This window comes from Pinus tabuliformis, chromosome J (assembly GCF_031772625.1).
Source record: "Pinus tabuliformis cultivar Carrire ecotype Pingquan chromosome J, CPIR1, whole genome shotgun sequence".
NCBI classification, from domain to species: domain Eukaryota; kingdom Viridiplantae; phylum Streptophyta; class Pinopsida; order Pinales; family Pinaceae; genus Pinus; species Pinus tabuliformis.
In genome coordinates this window covers 1171615931-1171632419 of record NC_142295.1, presented here as the reverse complement: position 1 = coordinate 1171632419, position 16489 = coordinate 1171615931, and the positions used below count along the sequence as shown (strand labels likewise).

At 37.6% G+C, this 16489-nt stretch overlaps 1 long non-coding RNA gene and 1 pseudogene across 1 annotated transcript; both read right to left on the bottom strand.

The window, feature by feature from the left end:
- Positions 1-6867: 6867 nt before the first annotated feature.
- On the bottom strand, positions 6868-8466 carry LOC149231254 (uncharacterized). Its single transcript, XR_016247432.1, has 3 exons — positions 8335-8466; positions 7329-7444; positions 6868-7156 (listed from the first exon to the last, which is right to left on the bottom strand). It is a non-coding gene; the product is annotated as an uncharacterized LOC149231254 (long non-coding RNA).
- On the bottom strand, positions 8331-15952 carry LOC149231253 (malate dehydrogenase, mitochondrial pseudogene; annotated as a pseudogene).
- Positions 15953-16489: the final 537 nt, after the last annotated feature.

Genomic DNA, 16489 nt, shown 5'->3' with positions numbered 1-16489 from the left:
AAAAAGGAAAATAAGAAAAATAAATAAAAGAGAAAAGAGAAATTAAAAAAATTAAAGAATGAAATGAAAATAAAAGGGAGAAAAGAATAAAATAAATAAATAAAACTATTATATCCCTAATAGTAGCGATCACATTTAAATGCCGTATCTATATATATATATATATATATATATATATATATATATATATATATATATATATATATATATATATATATATATATATATATATATATATATATATTTCTAAGTAAAACTATTCTATTAATATGGAACAAAGTATGATTACAATGAGGCTCAGGCCTCAGCAGTACTGAACATCATCTATCAAAAAATATCTCGACTGCCACATCATTGGGGAAACCAATCCGTGAAGGCAAAAAGAACCCACATATGGGTTATTAGTTTTAAACCAGAAAATATCAAAACATGGCAAAATAACCAGGAAAGTTTTAACAGAACAAAACATTTCAGAAAAGAACCAGTTAGCAAAAGAAACACCCAGTTGGCAAAAGGGTGACACCTGGCTGCCAAGTGTCATCACTTAAGGTCGTCCGGGGGGGGAACCTCCTCGATGAGGCACGCATACTAATACCACTCATCCTCCTCCTCCGACGCGCGGTTTGTGGCCCACGAGCGAGTTGAATGCTACCAGAGCTACCTGCAGCTGCATGTGGCCTGAACTTGTCTCCCACTCTACCTCCATGTTTCTGTGTGTTCCCAAATCTACCTTCCGTAGCATGCTGACTGCCACCCAGTTCCTCGTCCATCAGTTGCTTGCCTGATTCGTGGGCATTCCTGATCCTGTGACTAGCCCCCTGTTGCACCCCAATGTTCTCCAGTGGAGCATCCTGCGGCTCGTTTTCCTCAAAGAAAAAGATGGTGACAGTGGCTGTAATGACAGATCTATTTAGGGTGCTACGAAAGCGAAATTGTGTTGTATGAGGAGCAGGGTGAGGGGGGAGAGGAAAATTGGCTGTATGGACAGTGATGTCTCTCCTGTTAGCACCATGGAGCTGTGCACATCCTCAGCCACTGAGGGTATCAGGATACCTGCCAGAGAAGGTGCCATAAGGAATGGTAATGTCAAGGGAAGGGGAGGGGGAGGCAAAGTCAAGGCTAGGAGTTGCAGGAGGGTGGACGCCGCCACCACGACATCCTCCTCTTCTACTATGCATTCAGTGTCGTATGCGAGCCATGGAAGAATTCGTAGCAGAGCTATTATTGGGGGAATTGGCTAGATGACTAAGCAAAGGATGAGCGAGGGAAGGCGGAGCTAATGTCAAATTGCAGAGCCTGGTGTGGGAGAAATGCTGCCCATTACCAAGGTCTACACAGCTGAGTAACGAGCAGCGTCACCCGATAATAGTGCGAGAACAAGGCTCCACAGCCTGAACAGGGAATATGCTATGGAGAAGGGGGGAAGAGTAGCATTAAGGTTAGTGGAATCCATTTTTGTGTGAATGATGGGTAAATCTCGACCAAAGTACCCATTTAATGAAACCTGTAGGCCGCCATGAATTTTTTTCAAGCTGGCTTGGGAGGGAACGCAGGCAGCCATGTGGCCCATCCTCTTGCCGCCCGACGGTCTAATCGTCATAAGTAGCCTGCTTGTCACCCACAACTGGGTGTGCTTCTTCACCCTGTGCCATTTCAATCTTCACCAAATCATTGTATTCCTTTAACTAGAGGGTAGTGACAATAGTGGTGAGCGAGCCTGCATGTAGAGTCATTCCACTATTCACTCTTATGATAGCTAAAAGATCAGCCACATTGTTGCCATCCCTATGAGTGTGGTTGAAGGTGACTGCTCTGTGGGTAGAGAGCCATAGTTCAATGAGTTCAAGTCTTTCCGCCAATCTCCAGCTGTTGACCACTTTGTTTGATGGTGTCCGCTACATAATCTTATTAACCATGTTAATGAGAATATGAGAATCGCCTTCAATTAAGAGTGGGAAGAAACCATGAAGTTGAGCTAGGAGAAACCCCTGCCATAACCCTTCTAATTTAGTCGAGTTATTTGTATCCCATCCTATTGAACCTATGAAGGTTAGAAAGGGTATGCCTTTATGATCTCTGAATACTCCTCCAAATCCTGCTTTGCCATTATTTCCTTTCGAGGCTCCATCAAAGTTAAGTTGTATCATGTGTTGGGGTTGAGGAAGCCATTTGTTTGGTATCTTGCTCTGTGATGAAGGTTTACCATGGATTTCCAGCTCTTGGTTCCACTGTAGATTCCAGTTTGCCCATATATTCTATTCCTGTGGAAGGGAAGGAAAGTCTTCTTCATGCCAGGTTTGAAGTAGTAAGGTTTCTTGAAGGTTTTGGAAAATAGTGTTCCAGGGGACTTCTAAAGGTGAGGATTGGTCCTTGAAGATGTGTCGGTTTCTTTCTTTCCATATTGTCCACATGAGAAGGCCTGGGATAAGTTTCCATAAAGAATTTAACAATTTGCTCTTATATGGATTCATTGCCCAATTGCGTACAGTATTGGTGATGTCCTCTTTAATTCATCCGTCTTTCTGACATCTGAAGCTTACTTTTTCCCAGATTCTGTGTGCTAATGGGCATGAATTCATGAGGTGCATAGTGGTTTCTTCCTCTTGTTTGAAATTGGGACACATGGAGGGCCCGTGAAATCTTCTCTTTTGTAGATTATCCCAAGTGAGGATTTTATTTTGATAGAGCAACTAAAGGAAAGTGGATACTTTTGGCCAAATTCTGGGGGCCCAGACTTTGTTCCAAAGAGAATCATTTACTATGTGATTCCTTATAATTATATTGTAAGCCTCATGTGTGGTGAAGGTTCCTCTTGCCTCGTAACCCCATCTGAGTATATCCTTCTTATTTGAATAGCAGATTTTCATATTAGAGAGTTCTGCCTCCAAATTCTGTTGAACGGATTCTGTGCCTTGCCTAATGATGTGGTCCATGCTTGTCCACTGTCTATATCCCTATGATAGAGTGGGCCTCCAGTGTTGGTTGAATTTGTCCATCATTTATGCTTCCCAATCCAGTATTTGGTGAGGTTTGATCAGGTCCAGTAGCTTGGGTCTTTGCTACCAAGAGTCTTCCCAGAACCTTGCATTATTACCATCCCTAACTTCCTAGAAGCTGTGTTGTTGGATTAAATCCTTGTGTTTTTTGGCTACGCTCTAGATTAAAGATCCTGGGCCAACTTCTGTGAGTTGGATTAGATCATCTACAGGTCGGTTGTTGGCATATTTTGTTGTCCAGAGAATAGCCTAAGGAGTATGCAGCGCCATGAGACATTTCCACCAGATGCGTGCTCCCATGACAACATTACTATGTTGGGGATCAGGAAGCCCTGTACCTCCCAAGATTTTTGGAAGGCATACTGTGTCCCATTTCACTAGAGCCCATTTTCGATTTTGTCCTGAATTTCCCCACATAAAGGTTCTTTGAAGATGTTTGATTTCCTTGAGGACCCATCTTCGCACTACCAGAACTAAAAAAAGATACAGAGCCATAGATTGTAGAACAGCTTTGATTAAGACTAGACGGCTAGCCATATTGAGGGGTCTGTAAGTCCAGGAGGAGAGACGTGCTTCCAATTTTTCCAAGAGTAGGTGCCAACAATTCGTGGATGATACCATGCTATTTGTCCATCCTTCGGTCCAGGAAGCTCTCAAATTAAAATCCCTTTTAACTGAGTTCTCAGATGCCTCTGGACCTAGCATAGATAAGGCTAAATCCAAAAAAAAATTCTTTCATACCCCTGCTATCACTCAATCTTCAATAGCTCGTATCCTTGGATTACCAATAGTCGTTCTCCCTTCCAAATACCTAGGATCTCCCATGACTGATACGGCTCTGAAGCATTTATATTTTTATTATCCTTAGCATTTTTAAATAAACTATTTTATTGTAAAAAGTTTGATGTGATTGATGACTATCGAGCAATTAAATTTTATGCAACTTTGATGGGAGAAGATCGGGCCCACCGAGATCACCAACTCCCGACACATTACACGACCTCCCACATCATCGAATGTTAATTTGGGGTGTCCTCAAAGAGGTTTTCCTTGACCCCGATTTTTATACATGGTAGCTTCCCAATCATAGCGGTACCCCTCCGCTCAAAACCACTAACTACTTCCAGGCTCCCTCACAAACCATCATTGCTCCCGCTCGTTTCTCCCGCCAACTCTCTCGCTCGTTCCTCCCACTAATCCTCCCTCCGATTTCACCCACTGCTTACTTTATGTTGCACTTAGTCTTCACCAATCATTCTGATGAATGTAGCAGATAATCGTTAACCATTAAATTCTCCTGCCAATGTTAAAATAACATTAATTTCTATGCGCCAATAACAGTTACTGTAACTGAAATCTGTTACAGTCACCTAAATAAAACCTTCTCCCCTATCCAAAATGCATTCTTTCACCATTTATGCCTGCAACTGAACCTTTAGAATGACACTGCAAGTGAATTTCAGTGATTTGAAGCTCTTGTTCATCACTAACTCTCGGTAATTATTTAATTTTCCTCACTAATTCAGTTTTTCCGTAATGTATTCCCAGAAAGGAAAATCTAAGATATTTGTAGACAATCCTATGTTTCCCCCTGTAGTTAATTTAGACGAATGGCCCTTGATTGATATGCATTTTAAAATTATATAGACCAATTGTGAGTACAACTTCTACGAACTTCACAATTGGGCTTTTCATAATTATGAAGATGCTAGTGATGACTTTTCGTTCTGGCAATCCATTTTACCCTACTTTTCTTTCCCTTAGACATATCATTTTCCCAAATTTTTCACTTGGTGTACAACCCAATATCTTACTGGTTAGAGAGTTGTTATTGCTCAGAACAATGAAACCCTATTTTATATAACCCCTGAGTCAATGTTCTAGGCCCTCTAATTAATTTTTCAACATTACCTTCATCCTTTTTGTTGGGTCCCTATAATACTAGTGATTACCCCATTACTATTGTAGTTACACTACAACAAAACTAGCGATTTGCGCCAGATTTAGCGCCAGATTTTAGTGCATTTTTTTTGTAATTGTGATGAGCAACCTGGCGCTAAATCTGGCTCTATTGTACAATTTTTAAAGCGTCCTTTTTTGCACCTGATTTTGCATCCCTTTTCACGCTAGATTTTGCATCATTTTTTACACCAAACTATGCATCAATTTTTGCGTCAAATTTTGAACCAAGATTTGCATCTTATTTTATGACAGGTTTTGCTTCTAGTTTTGTGTCATTTTTTGCATCTATTTTTCATTCTCTTTTGCTTCCTATTTTTTGTCATTCTTTGCTTCCATTTTTGCACCATCATTTGCATCAAGTTTACACTGTACTTTGAATCCAATTTAACATCTTTTTATGCATCCATTTTGTGTCAGTTTTTGCATCTAGTCTTACGCCAGGTTTTGTATCTAGTCTTACACTAGTTTTTGCTTCTATTTTTGCACCAGCTTTGGTGCCTATCTTTGCACCATGTGTTGAATTTGATTTAGCACCAAATTTTGCATCCATTTTTGTGCCCATTTTTGCATCTTTTTTTGGACCATTTTTTACATCCACATTTACGTTTGATTTGTCTCCATTTTTCCCATCTCATTTTGCACCATATTTTGCGTCATTTTTTTCATCCAATTTTGCATCATTTTTAACACCATCTCTTGCATCTAATGTTACATCATTTTGAGCATCGAAATTTGCATTTATATTTGCATCTTATGTTGAGTCATGTGTTGTGTGCACCTTTGCATCTTATTTTGTGTCTAATGGTACATTCAATTTAGAGCCATTTTTTACGTCTACTTTTGTATTTGTTTTTGCACCAAGTTTTGCATCCAATTTTAAGCTATTTTATGCCCCTTTTTGCACCATTTTTTTGTGTCTACTTGTGTCCAATGTTGCACCATTATTTACACCGACTTTTTCATCCAATTTTGCATTTTTTTGGTGTCTAGTTTTACATCGTTTTCACCATCCAAATTTGCATCTTTTTTTGCCTCATTTTGTGTCCACATTTGCATATAATTTTGTGTCTGAGTTCGAGCCTAAATTTGCATGTGATTAGGAATCATTTTTTACATCCAATATGGCATCCTTGGTTTCACCTTTTTTCAGCCCCATTTTGCATCTTGTTTTATGTCTTTTCTTACATCTTTTTTTTTTTCCTTTTTTGCACCCAAGTTTGCATCCCAAATTTACACCATTATTTGCATCATCATTTGGCATATTAATTTGTAACGTTTTTTGTTTCTTTTTAATGCTCAACTTTGCATCTTATTTTACATCTAGTTGTTGTCTTTTTTTTCATCTAATTTGGTGCCCATTTATGTGTCCTTGTTTTTGCCCAATTTGATATCCTTTTGTATGCCATGTTTTGTTCCCTTCTTTGTGTCAACTATTGCACAATTTTTCACTTCTAATTTAAAACACTTTGTATGTCAATTGTTTGCATTTTGTATTAATTCCTAGTTTAACATCCAATTTTACTTTCAATTTTGCATCCATGGTTACATCCGCATTTGACTTCTTATATAGAGTATATTTTTCTTTCATATATGACCCCCTTTATAGATTCATAGTGAAATATATGATAGTTTCTAAATATCATTAAGGCAGATATCACAATTCAAAATTATTTGTAAAGAAATTTAAGAGAAATTGACAACATCCATCCAAAAAAATAACAATGTGCCATTAACAATTTTCAAAACATGTATAAAATAGCAACATAATACTAATAAAATCAGTATTATTTTTAATCAAAACAACTAAAATTCAAATATGATTAACAAATCAAAATATTTCATGAATATCGTTACGATAAATTAACAACATACATAAATGATCGTATGATTACAAAATCAAAATGTCTCATTGATATAGGGTAAATTCACAACACCCATCTAAACATAACAATGTCATTCTACAAAATAATTTCTTCATAAAAAACAATGCATGTGCATGCCTAGCTACCACCACCAAGATCATCCTCATGATCATCTTGACCATCCTCATTACTCTGATCCACATCATCACCAACACTGCAACTATCATCATCATCTCCTCCTTCACCACCATCATCCTCATCCTCATCCTCGTCATCTCCTGATATATGTTGAACATAATTTGGATCATCGTCTTGGCAATCATTACCTATAGCATTCTGACAAAAAAAATCAATATTACATGTTAGTATTAATTACATAACACAATGCATGTTTTTGTTATACAATGTTAACCATAAAATGAGGTAAGATATAATATCTAATAGTACTAAAAAATAAAATGAAAATATGGTTTAAAAGTATATTGGAAATCCAACTAAGATTACATACCATAGAGTCCATCCAAACAACAAATTCAACCCATCTCTTTTGCTGCAGCACCTCCTTTTCCAAATGATTTGGAGGTCTTCAGGGTAAAAATATATATCCCATGGTTTATATTTGGCCTTAAAAAACAGTAGAAAAAAAAAATTTGAGAACACAGGAGCAAGATGAAAAAGGAATTGCATGTCTAAACATTTTGAAGTCTCAAAATCATTCATCAACATAGAGAAGACTACAACACTACTCTTCACTTCCAAGTTTTCAACTAATGGATTTAACTGACCAGCAATGTTTTTTGCATGAACCATGCTCAAATGCTCAAGATGAGGTAATGAATGGATGTTATGCACCTATCTGTGAATTGCAACCACAGGCATACATGTAAGTGAAAATTTGTAAATCTCATACCCAGATTTACCCATCATCAAGCACACAACTTTTGCGGGATCCATTTGACATATCTTATGTTTAAGAAGGAATAACATCCTTGAAGAGACTCATGGCTTTTCTTAGGGAAGGATCTTTGCATGCAGAATCTAGATTAACTCTGAACATTTCAATCAAACTAAGGTAAATGAAAGGCAACAATCCATCGGTCAAACCTCACAGGTTAAAAGCACCCGCTGAGTTTCACACAAATGAGAAAGCCTAAGGGAAAAGATTTGAGACATGCATGCTACATGATTTCATGTAGGATAAGTACCTAAGCTTAAGGCAGAAGATTTGAGACATGCAAATGTATGAAGTACAAGATTCAGATAAAGAGAAAGAAGCTCCTTCATGCCATATTCTCACTGACAGTGAATCTCAGATTAGGTACTTATCAAGCATGAAATCATGTTGCATGCCAAGCATGAAATCATGAAGCACACACCATGATAAGATTATCTGACTCCAACTACTGCATCAAGATGAAAAATTCAGGACTCTAAATAGTCACATAAGAATAAAAAAACATTCAAAAGATATGAATGCATATTAGCCACTATAGAGGACCAAAACATAAACTTACGCCATAGACAGTGTGGCTGAACCTTTCCCTGCTTTTGCTTCAACAACTTCAGTTCCTCCATCCTGTGTGCGCTTTGTCAAGGCTTTAATGTCCTCCTCAGATAATACAGAGTTTGGCTTTGGTGTTGCCTAAAAAAAATTATCAAAACAAAAAAGTGTATGTTCCCTTTTTAACTGTATTGAAGGGTAGGTAATTATGATCTCATTTTATCTTTGATAAATTAATCTTCTAATATCCAAGAGTAAAGAACAAACTCAAGATGAGGATCCAACAAAGTATTCCTAACTGTATGCATCGCGATAGTTGCAGCTCTGGCATCCAGACCAGATGTCGGCTCATCCATGAATATGATTGAAATATTTGCAACAAGTTCTACAGCAATGGTTAGTCTCTTCCATTACTCAGTTGATAGACCAGTCACACCAAGAAGACCCACCAATGTGTCTCTCAAGCTATCAAGCTCTACAAGCTCCAGCACTTCATCCACAAACATCTGTTAAATAGAACAATCTCAATCTTAGGAAACCCAATATTAAGAATGAAAGAAAGAAACTATATTAAAGTCCACAGGTGGTTCATAAGCGGCTCTCCAGTAAATAATTATTGAATAAAAACAATAAATTGAATCTAAAGGGAAATTCCAGTCCTTTACTATACATCTGTAACAATTTTTATGTGTATTCAATTTTTATGTGTATTTTGTCATATATTTTTCATACCAGCATTTTGAACCATACATTACAATGAATCAAAATAGTTGAATTTTATCATTACTATGAGAAAAAGCAATGATGAAAGAACAAGGCTGGAAAGCGCTGTGGGCTGGCAATGGCAAGACCTAAGGGTCTAGATTCATCCTCTCCTCTCCTCACCAAGTCTATATAATGAAGCCACTCCAGAGAGAGATAATTACATGCTGCTGAAAAATCTTAGAGAGAGCTTTCTTTCTGTCCCTTAGGAATGACTTCATTATATAGACTTGGTGAGGAGAGGAGAGGAGGATGATTCCAGACCCTTTGTCCTAGTGAATTCAAAGTTTAGTACGAGTTCCCAAGCGATTAGATGAGGTAATTGAAAATTCAAACCTCTTCAAAGTGATCCCCTAAAAAATGAACAAATCTAAAAGCTTGACCAGGTCATTGCTGCTGAAGGGCATTAGGCAATCATTACTCCTTGCAGTAAGGACAAGGGCGATGCATTGCTCCTTGTCAGTGTACAGGGAGCAATGAACCTGCTAATCTTTTCTTTTAAGGGAAGAAAAGTGGTGCTTCAGCAAAGTGACATCGTGGGACCCATTTTAAAACAAATGAACCATATTAAATTTAATCCAAAAGAAAATCGAAAAATCTAACCTTAGATTACATCTTCAGAAGCTTACCTTGCATCATTTGTCAGTCGTTGCTCTCGTGGAGAGAGCTTGCAGTTGAGATGTTAAGTAAACCTTCCCTGCTGTTGTAGCTGATTTGGAGATGATTTCACAGGGGAAACCATTTCTGTCTGAAAATGACATATACATACTTGTACAGTTATCAGCAGAACCCCAGGATCCAATTTATAATTTTAGCGTATGACCCTGGAAATTATGCTCTACTGCGGTGTAACCTGAGGATCAAACTTGCAAAGCTCAATGCCTGTTAAATGACATTACAGGTGTCATGATGAAAGGTTCCAGATATTTTATCCTTAAAATGTAAAACTATCTTTAAATGTTTTCTGTTTTAAATGCCTTAAGAGGACCGAATCTGCAGAAATAAATATTATAGTTCTCCTCTCTTGAACAACCCACAATCTAAAGAAAAGCATTGTTCTTGTTTTAGAAATTGACAGAGTGCATTCAAAGCAATCTTGGATTTCAACTGTTCTCTTCTCCCATCTGAATTCTTGTTGATGATTTCTAGATCAACATTTCCTAGCAAGCAATTTAATCTGGGTTGAACTTCAGTGGTGAAATTCTAATTCGTTGATTGGATATTTAAGCGTCATTTTCCATTTTGATTCCCTAGAAGGAGGTCTTGTCATCTATATCTGTACCTTTCTTCAGACTGTTATTAACTTTATCTAGCATGCAGGGCATTGGCATTGTGTTTTGGCATTTTCAGGCAACAGTTGTAAGCAACATGATGGGAAAGGCACACCTTCTGTCTGCATTCCTTGACTACAAGATTTGGACAAGTGATTAGACCCCTTTGGGCTCATTAAGAGGATCCATAAAAGAATCTGCAACTGTATCAAAGGTAGTTGCATCCATGACCAGACTTGCAGACCTTTGAGAGATCTACAAACTTTTGAGAGGGGTGCCAGTCTCTTAGGGATATATATTAATAATCCAACTTTTAAGGTCACAGCCAACCGAGACATCAAATTCATGTATAAGATCTTTTTGTTTGTGCGACAAGGGACCTACCTTTAAGTAGCCATTGGATCCTTCAGGCAGCCATTGTACTACTAAAATATACAAAAGCATACATAATCCACACTACTCTGGATTTTAACAGGAAGAAACACATGTTCTTAAGTTCTCACTGATCTTCTTCTAGAGCTGTACGTGGTGTCAAGTTGGCAGTCGCAGCAATCAACCGCATTTTGTACACAAGTCACCAAAAAAGAAGCCAGAGTCCCAGATAGAGAAAGTAGGTTGGCAAGCAGTCCCTGAAGCATTTTCTCAGGGAAATGGTTAATTTCCTGTTTTCTTGTTTCACACAAAATGTAATACTCAACCATTAACCCTTTACATGCTTAATGACTCTTAACCAGTTTGTCTACCAATGTTTTGTACTTTCATCTTCGAAGTTCGAACTACAACATCTGGAAAATTTTACAAGCTAGGAATCAAACCCAACCCAAGACCAAAGCTGCTCTTTGACTGTGCTACGTGCCATTTTCATGAAGACACGCTTAAGAGTTCGCTGTAGGAATGTGAATTGCATATTCAAAAATACCATCTTCCCTGCAATTTGAAGGCAGAGGAAAAGGGCCAACTTTTATAAAATAATATTAAATAAGGGACTCAAGACACCAAACTTGATCATTGACAACCACTCTTTCAATAAAAGGACCATGGCATAAAACCATAAAGTTCAAAAAAGTTCTTGCTTTACTAAACTTTATTAATCCCTTTTGCATGATGAATCGTTTCTGCTCTTAAGACATTACATAGTTTACACTACCCCGTAGCAACAATAACATGTTGCACAAGCTAGTAGCCATGGAGCTTCAAAGCCTACGATGGAGACTCTTTTTCGACAGCCAGGGTCAACACTTGGTCTAAAGACGATCTCCCGTACATAGTCAGGGATGCTTACTCAAAGCATTTAAATAAGAAGCCATCTCTTACAGTTCTAGCTGTATTGTGTCTATTTCCCTCTTACATAGACAGCCTGAACCTTTCTAGCTGTATTGTGTCTATGACTATTTCCCTCTTTCTTAGAGGCTGTAAAGCTCAGCTCATTGGATTTCGAGTAAAATTGACAAAAGCCAAAACACTATGTTATTTGGATAAACTGGAAATATGCATTTGGGATTTCTGAAGCTAAACTGGAAATATGTATTTGGGATTTCTGAAGCTGCACACTGAGTCCAGTATCCATATTAAATCATAAATGTACCAAATGCATGGATTTGATTCAATACACGCTTGGTGGGAGCAGGGGGCGTGGGGCAGTGGACACAACTCAGGTTGTAGAATACACCTCCATTTTGTTCTTGGAACTATCAAGGGATTCGGGAACCTACTTAGCTTAATGGGTATTTGCTTTTCAAATCAAAGAGGTTTTAACTACTTCAGTAGGATTCCTTTGGTTCATAGGTCTAACACATGGAATTCAGGCATGTAAAATCAGCCAGGAATCACACCATCATTAAACACAATACCATAACCAAACTCAGGCAAACAAAATTAACTTGGTATGAAGGAGAAGAAAGAGGAACCAGGACGAGTATTACCAACAGTTGAAAATATACAAAATCATACATAATCCACACTACTCTGGATTTTAACCGGAAGAAACACATGTTCTTAAGCTCTCACTGATCTTCTTCTAGAGTTGTACGTGGTGTCAAGTTGGCAGTCGCAGCAATCAAACGCATTTTGTACACAAGTCACCAAAAAAGAAGCCAGAGTCCTGGATAGAGAAAGTAGGTTGGCAAGCAGTCCCTGAAGCATTTTCTCAGGGAAACGGTTAATTTCCTGTTTTCTTGTTTCACACAAAATATAATACTCAGCCGTTAACCCTTTACATGCTTAATGACTCTTAAGCAGTTTGTCTACCAATGTTTTGTACTTTCATCTTCGAAGTTCGAACTACAACATCTGGAAAATTTTACAAGCTAGGAATCAAACCCAACCCAAGACCAAAGCTGCTCTTTGACCGTGCTACATACCATTTTCATGAAGACACGCTTAAGAGTTCGCTGTAGGAATGTGAATTGCATATTCAAAAATACCATCTTCCCAACTTTCAGGTGATGACTCTGATATGCAAAATGATGAAGAAGCTATTGTCTATAGAGGGAGCTTCAAGAATGGATACAACATTGGAAATACTCCAAACCAAATTTATTGTAAAAATCCAAAGCATGTTTCGATGGATTTGAAAAAAACTTCTCATGTGGTTGGAGAATATAACCCAAATTCTTTCATAAGAAATGATAATAATGTTATAGTGCATTCATGGTCAACACAATATCCAGCTCCTATTTCAAGGACTCTACCCACTCATGTAGGTAAATCTTCCTCATTGCAAAGGATTCAAACAGCTAGTGTCATATTGTCTGCACTTGATAAGCCTATGCAGACATTATCTGTCACAGATTCTGGTCAACATGGAATGCCTTCTAATGAAACAAATGCAGGACAAACTTCATATTTTTGGGTGCAACCTAGCGATATTCAAGGTTTAAAAAGACAACTTGTCCACATTCTCAATATATATAGAGGAAGTATGCTTCTTGTACATGTTCCATCTGAATATCAAAAGGTCTTTGGCAGACCTCTATATTTATTGGAGTATGGTTCTTATAATCTTGTTAATTTGATAGAAAAGATGCATGATGTCTTCACCACATCATTGAAAGAAAAGGAAACAATAAGTTTGTGTCTTTAAGAGAGTTATCAAACAACTTCATACAAGGTAATATAAAAATGAACTCTTCTACCAATGATTCAAGAGATGTGCTTAGGAAGAAAGAACATACTGGAAAGTTAGAGAAGGGAAAAGTTTAAAGGAGTCCAAGAATTCACAGATTTAGGTGCTTGTAATGACCTATGTGATGACTTTGATGCATATGGCATAGAAGTGAAAATGGCTTCACATTGAGATGGAGGTTCAGATGATGGAAGTTGAAGTGAACAAGATGACGACGATGGGGATGGAGAGATGATCCTCCAAGGAGATTTGAATGTTGATGAATATGCAGCAGAAGCAAGCCATTCCTGTGCAATTCTACTGCCAAATTTTTCAACACTGGACTAACAAAGATACACCGAAGATCTTGATTACAATGTATTTGGTGTTTAATAACTTGAAGCACTAATTCAAAAATTTATAGATGTTGCAATTGTGATGGAGGAACGCGACATTAAAAGGAAATTCGTTGTTGCTGACGGTGGTTCTAAAGTTTATTAAAATTAACAATCCACCGATGTTGCAGTCACCATTCTTTGTCTAGATGTAAGTATCAAATCTTAATGTCTCAGGATAGATGATTTCAAACTATTTAGAGCATTGTCAAAATACATTTTTTAAAGAGTTAACTAAGCAAGTAATTGACATCTTGATTCTCAACAGCATTTTGAAGTTCTTGGCTTCTCAAGAGTTTGAAGCTGTTTCTAAAAAGAAAATGCTAGAGTTATGGAACAAAGCTCTAAATGATATTGAGAATTATAGGTTTGTAATTTATCTATAGCGACATATAAATATGCAGAGTAGATGTTATGGTTTGCATTTTGGAAGATGTAATTTATATATTGTATTGAGGAATTCTTATTACAAATATATAAGATGAAATGAGAGCTTTAATATTGTGAGAAAGTTGAAGGCTGACATAATGATTTTGTTTTTTAGTCTCTTGTGATGTGATTCTAGCAACATGACTTGTTTGATTACTGATCAATTTTATTTCATGACTTGTTATTAACTAATGCAGGATGTACAGGACATGTGACCCCATAAAGATGATATTTCCCATTTTCTGAACAGATTATATAAACGTATTTGAAAGGAACAGAATTTCCTGATTTCCAAATAAACTTGGACTTTGACCTTCTGAGGATATATTGGGGATTTTCTGTTTCAGGTCTCCGCAACATGGTTTCGGTTTCCTCTCAGTGCATAGGTCCACATTAGTATTGTTCTAGTAGTGGGCATGTGTTCATGAGACAAAATTGTCTGGGGTCAGCTTGTTTAAATGCATCTTTCGGGCAATGGCATTTTTGAATGTGCAAGATGCGTAAAAGTTATATTGCAAAATAGATATGGCTCGTCTTTCAAGCTTGATGAAGTTCCTTAAGAAAATTGCAAATAATACTATCCCATGTGTTACTGGTCACTGAATAAGTACTGGTTAATAAAGTCGGAGGATATTTCTAAATTGGGATATTGAAAATTGCCCTATTCCTGGGGAAGTCCATCCAGAGGATGTAGCAGGTAATATTAGGATGGCTCTTGGGTTGCATCCAATGATTACAGGTGTTGTCACTATGCTCTCGGCATTATGGAGATTTTAATAATTTTCCTCCAAGACTGAGAGAAGGCTGTCAAAAGACTGGAGTCAACCTCATTGACCTTCCCAAAGGAAGGAAAGATGCAGCATATAAATCGATTTTAGTGTATATGTTTTCATTTTCTCTTGATAATCATCTTCCCTCTACCATTTTATTGATTTCATGAGATGTTTATTTTTCTCTTGCTTTGCACAAACTAGGGAAATGGGGGTATACAATTGTTCTTGCATTTCCAGATGGAGTGGGTGTCTCTTCTTCACTACACAATGATGGTCGATTTGTGTGGGATTAACCATGTTTGGCTTGAGGTGAAGGTCTTGTTCCAGCAAAATCCTTGTCTCTAGCACCCGATTTCACTTTTTATCATGTTGGTTGTCTTTCAGGTGATGACTCTGTTATGCAAAATGATGAAGAATCTGACCATGGACAATATCAGAAACGTAAAATCAAAGAACTAATAACAGGTAAAACACTAACGAAAAGTAGATCCTACCAAGTGGGTCGTCGTACGATCGATCCCAATGGAGATCCCTTGAAACTAAAATCAAAACATCTCTATCGTTCGCAGAGAGAACAGATCCAGCATACAGAGAACGAAAAAAACACGGTAGGAAAAGAGGAACCCACCTCAGCACGGCTGTTGATGTGGCCGACATCTGCAGACACACCTGGAGTGCCAGCGATATCATAGAGCGCCAACTTTGACACCAGAGGAGTGAGTTTCATCAGAAGAGCCAATGGCTGCCCGATACCCCCAGCAGCTCCCAACACAACAACCTTGCGTGGCGGACTTCCACCACTCGAATAAAACCTTCTCGGCATAACATTAGTTTTGAAAGAAGAAGATGATGCATTCTTCAGTGCAGATCCCACCAATCGTCGCATTGCAGAACTCATTTTTGCCGCTGGTAACACTGAAAGAATGCAAGCTGAAGGCAGATGAAGAAGAAGGGGGAGATTCCAGAGCTTAAAGGCCGAACCAATGGAGATGTGTGGATACGACTTTGTTAAAAGGGATTTTAAAGCCTCACGGTACTATGCAGGGCTTTGGTTTAATCTATTTTATTGCGAAATTCTTAGTTATTGACAATCAGACAGCTCGTGATAGAAATCCCTCTTTTGGGGGGACGAGGTTCGGGAATGGAACATCATGTGATCGAAATTTTCAGTTGGTCAAATGTTAATTAAGTTATTATAAAATAGAGATATTTTTTATTTTATTTTTTTAAATAAATTTAATAATATTAGGAGATTTTTATCAAACTCTAGTTAGGGGTCAGACTAGTTTACAATGTATTTAAACATTGCAAATCTCGGTGTGTTTAAAAGGAAAGTGTTTTTTTTTTCAGGGGTGTTAGTTATTTATGGAATATGTCATATTGTGGATATTTTGATTGATATTGGACCATTTTAGTTGTTTGTTATGTATGTCGA